Below are 12014 nucleotides of genomic sequence, written 5' to 3' on the forward strand. Positions count from 1 at the left end.
GGGACCGCCATAACTAGATCTTACAGATGGGATTGAGGTGCAAGTAAATTGACTTCTAGGCAGGGAGACTACCCTGGGTGAGCCTGACCTAATCAGGTGAGCCCATACAAGGGACAGAGCTCCTCCTGAAGAAAGAGACCTGGACTCCCTGTTGCTGGCTTGGAAGATGAGGGTTCACCTGGCAAAGAGCGTGCACGGCCCCAGGACCCGGAATCCACAGTCCTACAACCGTGAGGAAATGAATTCTGCCAACAACCCACATGAGTTGGAAGCTGAATCTTCCCCTGAGTCTCCAGAAAGGAAGGAAGCCCGGCCAACCCTGATTTCACTGTGTGAGACCCTGAGCGGAGAACCCGGCTTCACTCTGCCGTGTTTCTGGCCTGGAGGACTGTCAGCTAATAAATGGCTGTTGGTTTCTGCCATTGAGTCCTGTCACTTGACACAGCAAAGGAAAGCTAACAAAATCTGTCGTGCAATCCACGGGCGCAATGCTCGTGCGGGCTCCGGCATCCCACGGCCGGAGGACGTCAGCCTTCTCAGCAAAGAAGGATGATAATGCCTCGCCTGCACTCTGCACCGGGGAGGAGGGAGGGCCGCCAAGAAAATGTACAGAACTCACTTGGGAAAGCTGAAACTGCCACCAGAGATAGAGTGGATCGCCGCCTCCTTGTCAACGATGATCATTAATTACGGCTGTTTTCTTTTTCTCTGTTGGCGACATTTTGTCTTTTTCAGTTTTGTGTGAAAAATCATAGTATCGGAGAAATAGTCTTTCCCAGGCTTCAGAGCTTAGATAGCCTAGTGTTGACTGCGATGTTGACTATTGTTTCTAGGAGAAGGGTGCCAGGGTGTAATAACCAGCGTTTCTGGGAGAAGGGTGCCAGGGTCTAATAACACTCTTGGAGAGTCACAGGATACGAACAGATTAAAGGCCCTGAGAAGTCCTGCTGCAGAGAACCTTGTTCGACATGGTACAACAGGGTATTTTCTAACTTTATTTTGAAAGAACTTTTCTCCAGCTACTCTGATAAATCTTATGGAACTTGAGGAGCCCAGTGTGAGAAAACTGGTTCAGAAGTTAATAAAAACAAACAGGGCCTGGGTGGCTTGGTTGGCTAAGCGTCCAACCTCGGCTCAGGTCATGATCTCATGGTTGGGGAGTTCAAGCCCCGCGTTGTACTATCAGTGCAGAGCCTGCTCTGGATCCTGTCCCCTTCTCTCTCTGCACCCTCGTCTCGTTCTCTCTCTCTCTCTCTCTCTCTCCTCAAAATAAATAAATATTTTAAAAAATTAAAACAAATACATAAAGATCATCTGACTCTTCATTGCAAGCACTCTGATCAAGCTGTGTCATGAGCATATGAGAGTCTGCACCCTCTCAAGTGCCCAGTTCCCCCCCCTCCCTCAGCCAATTTCTGGACACCCCCCTATGACTCTGGGCCTAAGCATTCCCAGAGACTCAGGCAGAGGAAAAGGGCACCTGGTAAGAATATTTAAGGTAAGTGGCAGTGCCTTTCATTCCACAGAGGGAAATGCCATGCCCTCAAAGTATTCACTAAGAAGTGAAAATATCTTTTTAATAGGAAAATAGCTGGTTTGATAAGATGATGGAACACCACTGTCCACCGAAAAAGAGAGAACACCCTTTTACTCATGTAAATTCTATACAAATCGTCACTCTCCCATTTGCAAATAAAAGCTGTGATATTTAAAATCAGACCTGCTCTGCCAGATAAAGAAGTATGGTACTTGATCACTAGCAATTTACATTTTGTGGCCTGGGGCCAAGACCGCAGGTCGATCAAGGGAATAGAACAGACAGTCCAGAAACAGACTCTTCTGTACAGAGACTTCACATCTGAACAGTATGGCTTAAAAACATGAATTATTCAACAAAGCCAAGAAAACTGGATAATTCTTTGGGGGGAAAATAGTTGTATCTCCAACTCTCATCTTCTAGAAATGAGCTTCGAATGGAACACAAACTTAAGTATAAAATAACCACTTCTAAATATAGTTGGAGGAAGCATAGGTGAAGATTTAATCCCAGGATTGAGAAAGGACTTTTATTTTTTGTTGTTGTTTATTTACTTATTTTGAGAAAGAGGAGGTGAGAGAGAGAGAATCCCAAGGAGGCTCCCTGTTGTCAGCACAGAGCCCGATGTGGGGATTGATCCCACGAACCGTGAGATCATGATCTGAGCCAAAACCAGGAGTTGGATGCTTAACAGAATGAGCCACTCAGGTGCCCAGAGAAAGGACTTTTCTTTTTTTTTTTTAATTTTTTTTTAAACATTTATTTATTTTTGAGACAGAGAGAGACAGAGCATGAACAGGGGAGGGTCAGAGAGAGGGAGACACAGAATCTGAAACAGGCTCCAGGCTCTGAGCTGTCAGCACAGAGCCCGACGCGGGGCTCGAACTCACAGCCCTCACGGACCACGAGATCATGACCTGAGCTGAAGTCGGCCGCTTAACCGACTGAGCCACCCAGGCGCCTTGAGAAAGGACTTTTCAACATAAAATCTCAGATGTGAGCCCATGAAGACAGATACTGGTGAACTGGATTCTGTATCGATTTCTCTATTAGAGAAAAACTAAATGAAAAGGCAAAGGGAAATTTAGAAAGACATTTCTAACATTTGTAAGAGACAAATGACACATAGACAGATGGGTTGCAAATGAATGAGGAAACGCAGAACTCTCTAAAAGGAAAATCGACAAAGGACAGGAAGGCAAAATAAATTAGAGCTGAAATGGCCAATAAATGTGTGGAAACATACTGGCCATCCCAGCAGTGACAGAAAGGGAAGTGAGACACGAGATACCTGTCTGGTGGGCGGGAAGAGAAAGGAATGTTCATCCCGCGTGGACGGTGGTTATGGGAGCTGGGGCAACTGAAGGAGACAACTCTGTGCACAATGTCAGGATGGCAACGTTAAGAGAGAAAACATCAAAGCTTAGGAATGGGCAAGAGGATGACTGTGTCTTTTCAAGGATACGCGGGGGTGAACGCAAGGACCCCCTAAGACCTCTCTCATTCATGACTTACTAGTTTCCACTGACTAGTGTATCTCACAACCCTGTACGAGTCCACACTGACACACAGAGGACTGACCGCAACGCAAGTGACCAATGCTGTGGAGCCTCACGAAGGATGCTGTGCACAGTCAGAGCTTCCTTGTGAGTGCGATCGTGGAACCCCCTTTTGGGCACTGTGTCCCCTCTTCCTCCTGAACCAGCCTTCCAGCCAGCCAGCTGTCTCTCTAAATGAGACAAAGAAATCTTGGACATGGGCTCCCTATATGTTTGTGTCAGAGTTGTGCTTTTAACTTTCTAAAAATGATACTTGGATAGAAATTTGGCAAAAATATATCAGAGTTCTCAATGGATGCTGCTTCTCTGCAATAGTAATTTAGCAGCTGGGAATGTACCTTCTGGGTGTACTTGGATGGAGGCAGAAAGCAGGCTGTGGGGAGGTTCAGGCAGCTTTGTTTAATGATCAGCAAAGCAAGTAAGCGAACACACCTACAAAATAAAACCACTTAAATCCACGGTTCTCAACTTTGGGTGAGTCTGCCCCTGGTGGACAGTTGGCCCCATCTGGAGACAACGTGGGTCGTCACCACTGGAAAGGGCTGCTGGGGGCATCCAGGGGGCAGAGGCCAGGTATTTTCAGTGCCCAGATCCTCTGAGGTCTTCATCATGTAGCCGTCCCCGCGATTTCACAATGAATGAATGGTTAGCATCCTTACCATTGATGGCCCCATTGAGATCTTTCCCTTGGCCTGACCACTTTCTCCTGTTACTTTCAAATGATCGCAGACTCCAGGGAGGAGAACTGAGGTAAACTTCTCTCCAAGTGCTAGGCCCCAAGTGTCCCAAAGACATGTCTCCCTACAAGACATTCTAGAATGTGTATACGTAGAAATCCAGGTTGACCATCCCCACTGCTCCCGTGGGCAGAAGGCGGCGGAGGAGGCTGGCTCTGTCTCTAGTCTTTGGTTGGTCCTGATCTGTCACTTGATAACATGATTTTCCTTTAATTCCTTGAAGCCCAATAAATCTTCTCCCGCTCTGCAGCACTTACAATTGTTGCCTCATCTGTTAATGCATGTGGATGTCTCCCCAAGGTTGCTATGGTTCAGTAGGTGCTTTGCGACTAGGTCACTTTTACTCTTCACTTCCATTGGGCGGAGCCATGAGGTATGACTGAGAGAGAAAGGAACACCTTTGTGAATACTGTCCTCCACCACCCCACAGCCTCTTCAGCTTCACATTCTCACGTGAGGATTGAGACCAGGCTCTCAGCCTCGGCACCATGGATGTGTGAGCCGGGACGATTCTGCGTGTCATGGGATTTTCCTTGGTATCCCTAGGCTCCACCTACTAAATTCCAGTAGCACTTCTCCATCCCGAACGGTGTAATAATCAAAAATTCAAAAATGTCACATCACTGGGGGCTCTACTGGCCCAGTTGACCAATGGCCTCCACTAGCAGGGGAAGAAGGAGCTCCAGAAGCTTCTCTCTCACCAGTCAAGATGGAGCCTCCTCTCTGTGCCCTACAAGAACCTGTTTGGTCCCAGACTTTTTCTGAAGAGTCCTCAGTCTGCGACATTCAAGTGTTGTAAGTGATCATCTCTTCATGGTAGAAATAGTAATAGCCAGGAATGATTTTATTTTCTTCTTTGGATTTATTCATGTCATCTGCATTTTCTGTTTATTCTTTTTGCAATTTCTAAATGCTTAAGAAATGGAAGGATTCATACACATGTTTAATATAGTCTTAGATAATGTAGCAGACATACCATAGGGTGACCCCCTGTCCAATGATTGGTGTCCTATATAATCTCCACCTTTTGAATGTGAGTGGGGTTTGTGACTTACTTTTGGACGACAATATGGCAGAGGTGATGGGCTGTCATATCCAAGGTTATAGGTGATGTAAGAGTTTGAGGAAGAGAGACTCTCCCTTGCTGCCTTTGAAGAAGTGAGCTGCCTTTTTGTGGGACCGCCTGCAGAAAGACCATGTGGCAGGGAACTGTGCAGCCTCTAGGAGCTGAGAGTGGTCCCAGGTGACAAACAGCAGCAAGGTGGGGACTTCCGTCCTGTAAGCCCGGCCAAACAAAATGAGAAGGCTTGGAAGGTGATCTTTCCCCACTTGGGCCTCTGATGAGACCACGACCCCACCTGATGCTTGACTATAGTGTGGTGAGACCCAAAGCGGAGGACCCAGCTGGGCTGTGCCAGGATGTCTGACCTGCATAGAGTGTGAGATAATTAATGCGTGTTGTTTTAAGTCACTAAATTTGTGGCGATTTATGACGAATCAACAGATAAAACATGTGGGAGCTTCCCTGTCCTTTGAGAACACCTGAGCCAAATAACTTCTGTAAGTATTGCGGCTGTGTCTATATTGAGGGACTAGTGAGCCCTTAATTACCCAAGAACTGATGGATCAGAACCTATGACTCTTTCAGAAGAGGAAAGCAGCCTCCAGGTGCTGCCAGACCCCGGCACCCTTGGCCATGCTCCTGCCCCTGTGGGGTTAAACGGTGTCGCAGAGCACCAGCGCTACAGAAGGCCACTCTGGGGACATGGTGGAGCAGGGCAGAATGAAGACCCCTCCCAAATCATCCCGCACACAAAGACAAGTTCCTCATCAAAACCACAAACGTGACTGAGCATCCCTCTCCTCTGGCTCATGTGGGTGACTGCTGCTTTTTAACCAGACAGCATTAGCCTCACTCTGCTCTTTTCACCTTCTGGTTGAGAGTTATTATGACATCCAGTCCTGGAATCATGTGAGCCAACTCCTCAAAATGTCTCTCCTCCTGCCCTCCCTCCGGAGAGTATGTATGTATCAGTGTATGTAAGTACATACATATCACCCATCTATGTATTTGTCTATTATCTATGTATCTATCTATGTATCTATCCATCTCATCTACCTATCCATCTATCTATTATCTATCTATCTATCTATCTATCTATCTATCTATCTAATCTCCTCTTGGTCCTGTTTTCCTGGAGGACCCTCTATCATACAGAGTTTCTTTTTTTTTAATGTTTATTTATTTTTGAGAGAGACAGAGAGACAGAGCATGAGTGGGGGAAGGACAGAGAGAGAGGGAGACACAGAATCCGAAGCAGCTCCAGGCTCTGAGCTGTCGGCACAGAGCCCGATGCAGGGGCCCGAACTCATGAACCGTGAGATCATGCCCTGAGCCGAAGTCGGAAGCTTAACCGACTGAGCCGCCCGGGTGGCCCTGTCACACGGTTTCATGATCGTACTCTTTGGAAGCATCCGTGTGATCGCCTTCTTTCACTAACAAAAGACTTTAAGGGGTGAACACCTTGTGTGGTGGAGAGAGCTCTATATCATCAGGACCTGGTGGTCAACAAGTAATTATAGAGGCTCTTCCGTGTACTTGGCACTCTGCCAGCCTGGAGCGTCTTGGAGGTGGAACCTACAGATCGTCTGCCCACACGCAGCTTTGCGGATCTGGTACGAAACTTGGTTTATTTTTATTTTTATTTTTTTATATTTATTTTTATTTTATTTTTTATTTGAGAGAGAGAGAGAGAGAGAGGGCATGAGCAGGGGAGAGGGGCAGAAGGAGAGGCAGCAAGAGAGAGAGAGAGAGAGAGAGAGAGAGAGAGAATCTTAAGCAGGCTCCACGCTCAGCAAAGGACCCGACATGGGGTTCCAACTCACGACTGTGAGATCATGACCCGAGCCGAAATCAAGAGCCGGACGCTCCACTGCCTGAGCCACCCAGGTGCCCCAAAACTTGATTTTAAACAGAGACATAATAGTTGCAGTAATGACATTGAGTGTTTACTGCCTGACTCCGCCCTCAGTGCTTTATGTGAGTCGCCTCATTGAACCCTTGCAAAAGCCCCTGGCTCCTATTTCTGCGCCGTGCACTTCAAACACGAGAAAACTGCATTTATTTGTGTCCTGTTGCCGCTGTGACATATCACCACAGACTTGGTGGCTTGAAACCACACGAATTTACTCTCTTGCAGCCTGGAGGGCACAGGTGCACAAGCAGGCTAAATTGAGGCGTGGGCAGGATGGGTTCCTTCAGGAGGCACCAGAGATTTTGCGGCCTAGACCTCCCCAGATTTCATCGGCCACCTGAAGGGCTTGTGGCTCCTTCCACTGACTTCCCAGTGCTTCCCTCCCTTCACGTGGCCTTCTCCTCTTTCCCAAACCTCCCTCCGCATCCCTGTTAAAAGGATACCTGTGTTTACATTTAGGGTCCCCCCCTGGGGAATCAAGGGAAATCCCCGCCCCCCCCCCCATCTCAAGACCCTCATATCACATCTGCAAAGTCCACACTTTGCACACACCAGCTGACGGGGAGGGGAAGTTGTGACTTCTCAGCTCACCAGGAGAGCAGGTGTTGGTAAGGGGGGAGTCTGGACCCACAGCCGATGCTTTAAAAAAAAAAGTGTTTATTTATATTTGACAGAGCGAGAAAGAGAAAGAGAGAGAGAGAAAGCAAGGGAGGGGCAGAGAGCGAGGGAGAGAGAGAATCCCACGCAAGCTCCTCATCGTCAGCGCAGAGTCTGAACTCTGAGTGGGAGCTCAAACCCACGAACCGTGAGATCTTGACCTGAACGGAAACAGAAGAGAGCGATGCTTAACCGACTGAGCCACCCAGATGCCTCCTGCAGCTGACGCTTGGCCCTGCACATGGCTGTGGCCAGTCCTCAGAGATCCACGTGCTCAGCACAGAGGGCAGAGCCCCCAGGGAGGTGACCAAAAGTACCCGTGCGTGCGCATCATGCTGCCGAAGGCTGGCTCCCCGAAAATCCTACCAGTGCCGTCTGGGGACAAGCAGGGCTGAGGGGGCTGCTCGCTCGCCCTGGCGCAGGCAGGCATTGCCCTGACGGTCTTGGATTTGTCTGGGAGGGACTTGGACAAAGGCGACATAGTTGTGAGGTTTCTGCTTTCCGGTCCAAGGCCGGTCTTTCTGCGTTGGAGCTGCGTTACTGGTCACGATCCATGATATAATCCAGTTGACCTTTGGACAACACGGGTCGGAACCATGTAGGTTCACTTAACGCGTGGAATTTTTAATAAATACGGTAAATGCATTTGCTAATAAACACCGTAAATGTATTTTCTCTTCCTTATGAGTTTCTCAACGTGTTCTTTTCTCTAGCTTCGTTTATGGTAAGAACATGGCAGATAACACCTGTCACATACAAATGTGTGCCAATTTATGTGCCAATTTACGTGCCAATTTACGTGTGCCAATGCGCTTACCTTAGCGGTAAGGCTGCGGTCAACAGTAGGCTGTTGGTGGTGAAGTTTTGAAGCGTCAAGGTTATACGTGGATTTCTGCCCGTGCAGAGAGAGGGTCGGCGCCCCCGACCTCTGCGTTGTTGGAGGGTCACCGGTAGTTTAGCAGAAGCGGACGTGACAAGCCCTGAAAGCACACCGTCGGGCATTGCTGTTCGTTGTACATTCAGTGGCCTGATACCCATTTAAATTAATACTGGGGAAGTTCCTGATATTAGCAATAAAGTTATTTGCACATTTCATCTTTCTGGGCTAGACTTACCTAGAGCGGTGAAGCCAGATTGCTTAAGACAGAGGAAAAGCAAGTAGATGTTAATGGTGGCAGTCAGTTATGGGTATAGATGCATTGGTTCTTACTGAGAACCAGCCCACCCCAAATTCCTGAATCACATTAGAGCGGGGCATGCCTCTGGGAGGTCCGTCCTTGGTAGGAAACCCAGAAGTACAAAGTGAGAGAGTCAGACGCATGTGAGGACAGGAGGGGGTCACCTGTGTAGTTTGCAAGGAAGGCAGCTGTCAGAGCGGAACATTTTCTCCACATGACTTCCCAAACCCACGCCCCGAATGACTTCCAAGGGTGTGTTCAAATGACGGAAAGTGTGGAACTGGAGACAGAAGGGGGGAGCATTCCGTAAGTGACAAGGGCAAATGCAGCAGCCCCACCACAGACCCGTGCCGCCTGCCACCTGACCACGGAGGGCCTGCACCCAGGCGTGCGCATGCCAGGGGCCGCACGCTGGGGCGAGTTCGAACGTTGACAAAGCGTGAGCCCTTTGCCTTATTATCCAGAACCAGGGGAGTGTTCTGGTAGCTCGTTCTTCTTCCAGTGAGAGAGCACAGCCTGTGGCGAAGGAGTAGAAATTCACAAGTACCGAATTTACGAACATAGTGTGTCTTCAGAGCTCAACATCTCTCGCTCGCTAAGCACCTACCTGCTGCTCAGGTACATCGCATATGCAACCAAGTCAGCACAGAGAAAGTTCTCGTAGCCGCATCTTACAGATGTAGGAAAAAAAACAACCCTCCCGGAGGCTGAGTATCCCGCCAAGGCCACACGGCAAGTGGCTAAACCCTAAACCCTTAGCCTCTGCACAATGCCATACTGCCCCCTGGCCTTTCTGGAAAGTCACGGTTAGGTCTGCTCTTACGCTCTGCAGCGATTGCACACTACGTACCTATAAATACACGTGTTGCCATAAATCACGCATTGTACGCCATGTGTGTTTTTATTTCTGTCCCACTGAAGAGAGAAGACGTCTATCCCAAGGAGGCTGCCTTCCTTAGAAGCCCAGACTGTCATACAAAGCCCCTCTCCTCCCCCACCTCCCACAGAATACGGTGTCCTTGGTGGCCAAACTGTATTTCTGGAACTCCAGGGGCCCCTCAGCCCACGTTTATGAGCCCATCCTCACTGCCCAGTACGACTTTCTTTCTAGCTCTGTGCTACCCTCCAGCTCCCCTCCTGAAGCCAGTACGTCTGCCAAAGCCATCCCTCCCCCGGGAGCGCCCTAGACCGAATGGCTCTGTTCTTGGAAAAATCCTTTTTAAATGGCCACCTCTAAATTTCATACTCCTCGCTCTTGTGAATCATCCCCGGACACCCGGTGAGATTCCTGTCTCTGACCCTGCGGTGTCTCTCTGTTCCCCGAGTGTCACGCACAGTGCAGAGTGTCCCGGCTTGGGAGGTGTCTGCCAGGCCAGGAGAGCAGCTCCAGCACGTCCACGTCCCAGAGCAGTGCCCCGCCTGAACACACGCTCAGTCTGCACGGTTCAGTGAGCCGAAGCGGGGGCAAGGCAAGGCCCTGACGTGAGCCCTTAGTGCTGGGGAGACGCTGGTGTGAGGAAATTGTGCATTCTCCTCCTGTAACATACAGATGCATCATCAAACCTGGTGCAAAATGGGAATTTCCCTTCCAAACGAATAGGAAAGACTTTTAGATAAGTGAATTAAAAACATAAACTCTGGCAGGAACAAAGATTTTTTTTTTTTTTTTTTGGTCTTCTTTGCTAAATTAGTACCACTTGGGTTCAAAGACAATAGATCATGTTTGTCAAGTTTGAAATTTATCAAACTCCTTTCGCCTTTCCCAAATTTTAGATCTGTGCGTTAAACATACTTCATAAAGAAGATTACCCTGTCCTCTCCATGTTGCTATTTATCAATGAGAAACAGAGTGCTTTATGAATAACACTGCACTTCACAGGATTCCTTTTCGGTGAGACAATATATGTACCCCCGCTTCTTGGGCGGAAAATCTGAAACACGGGCGAAGAAAATATTTCTAAGCACACAGGAAAGGCACAACCAGGTTGGTACTAGACATAAGGTATTTGCCACCATCTTCCAGGTCTGATGGCCGGAGCTATAGTTCCATCCATCATCCCCAAGTGCCTGCTCCCCTCGCGCCATCACAGATTAAAGCCTTAGGAGTCACTTTGCGATGTGCATTGGGGAAGACAGTGCTGCTGTGTGGTTCTGAGGGGCCACGCCCTACCTGTTGAAGAGTGTGGGGTGGCTCAAGAAGAAGCATGTAGCGCAGGGCTCAGAGGTATGGGGCAGGGCGCTGTTCTGGGCCAGGTACAGCCCTCTCCTCTCCAGCGGGGTGGGGGACTGGGGCACGGAGTCAAAGGCAGCAGCATTTGGATGAAGTTATGGGCAGGAGGGAAACGTCTCGAATGAAAGGTGACATCATCCAAGGCATGGTTGGGAGTTTGAGGGTTGACTTAATGTTCTAATTGATATTAAGCTTCCAAAGAGCTTCCAGAAGGCTGTGCGAGGGGTGGAGAGGAGGCTGTGAGTCTCCTTCTATGGTAGCGGGGCTTTGTCTTGTAGGTTACTGTAGTGGCAGTATTTAGGCCAAGACAGTGACTTGCTTAAAAAAAAAAAAAAAAAAGAAGCTCTTTAGGAGCACTAGCGTGTAGAGCAGTGAGGGATGTGGAACAGGTGGAGCGTGGGGCTCTTTAGGTCAGCTGATGCAGGGGTGCACCCTTGCTGTGATGAGGTGCAAGGAAGGGAAGCAGAGGCAGGAGGAAGGGAGCAGGGGAAGCCTGGGCTGGTGGGGAGAATGCGCTGTCGTTGGCAGAAGTCAGGTGGGTGAGCAGGGAACCAGCTTGGGGACCGGGTTCGGGAGTAGCGTGTGCTCCTGCCTCCAAAGCCACGCCACATCAACATGCAAGCAGCAGGAATCACTGGCTACTTAATTTATTTAATTTATGTATTTATTTTTTTTTATTTTTTTTTTAAACGTTTATTTATTTTTAAGAGAGAGAAAGAGTGAGAGCAGGGGTGGGGCAGAGAGAGAGAGAGAGGAAGATACAGAATCTGAAGCAGGCTCCAGCTGTCAGCACAGAGCCCGACGTGGGGCTCAAACGCACAGACCATGAGATCGTGACCTGAGCCGAAGTCGGACGCCCAACCGACTGAGCCATCCAGGTGCTCCTTTAATGTTTCTTTTTTTTTTTTTTTTAATTTTTTTTTTAACTTTTTTTTTTAAATTTATTTTTGAGACAGAGGGAGACAGAGCATGAACGGGGGAGGGGCAGAGAGAGAGGGAGACACAGAATCGGAAGCAGGCTCCAGGCTCTGAGTCATCAGCCCAGAGCCCGATGCGGGGCTCGAACTCACGGACCGCGAGATCGTGACCTGAGCTGAAGTCGGCCGCTTAACCGACTGAGCCACCCAGGCGTCCCAATGTT

At 48.8% G+C, this 12014-nt stretch overlaps 1 long non-coding RNA gene across 2 annotated transcripts; it reads right to left on the minus strand.

Annotated features, from left to right (window-relative positions):
- Positions 1-3476: 3476 nt before the first annotated feature.
- LOC131508128 (uncharacterized) lies at positions 3477-5816 on the minus strand. 2 transcript variants are annotated; one of them, XR_009259935.1, is made up of 2 exons: positions 5671-5816; positions 3477-5109 (listed from the first exon to the last, which is right to left on the minus strand). It is a non-coding gene; the product is annotated as an uncharacterized LOC131508128 (long non-coding RNA). The 2 variants fall into 2 exon arrangements; XR_009259889.1 differs by having other exon boundaries at positions 3477-5261.
- Between the last annotated feature and the right edge of the window lie 6198 nt (positions 5817-12014).

The sequence above is a fragment of the Neofelis nebulosa genome, chromosome 1 (genome assembly GCF_028018385.1).
Source record: "Neofelis nebulosa isolate mNeoNeb1 chromosome 1, mNeoNeb1.pri, whole genome shotgun sequence".
NCBI lineage: Eukaryota > Metazoa > Chordata > Mammalia > Carnivora > Felidae > Neofelis > Neofelis nebulosa.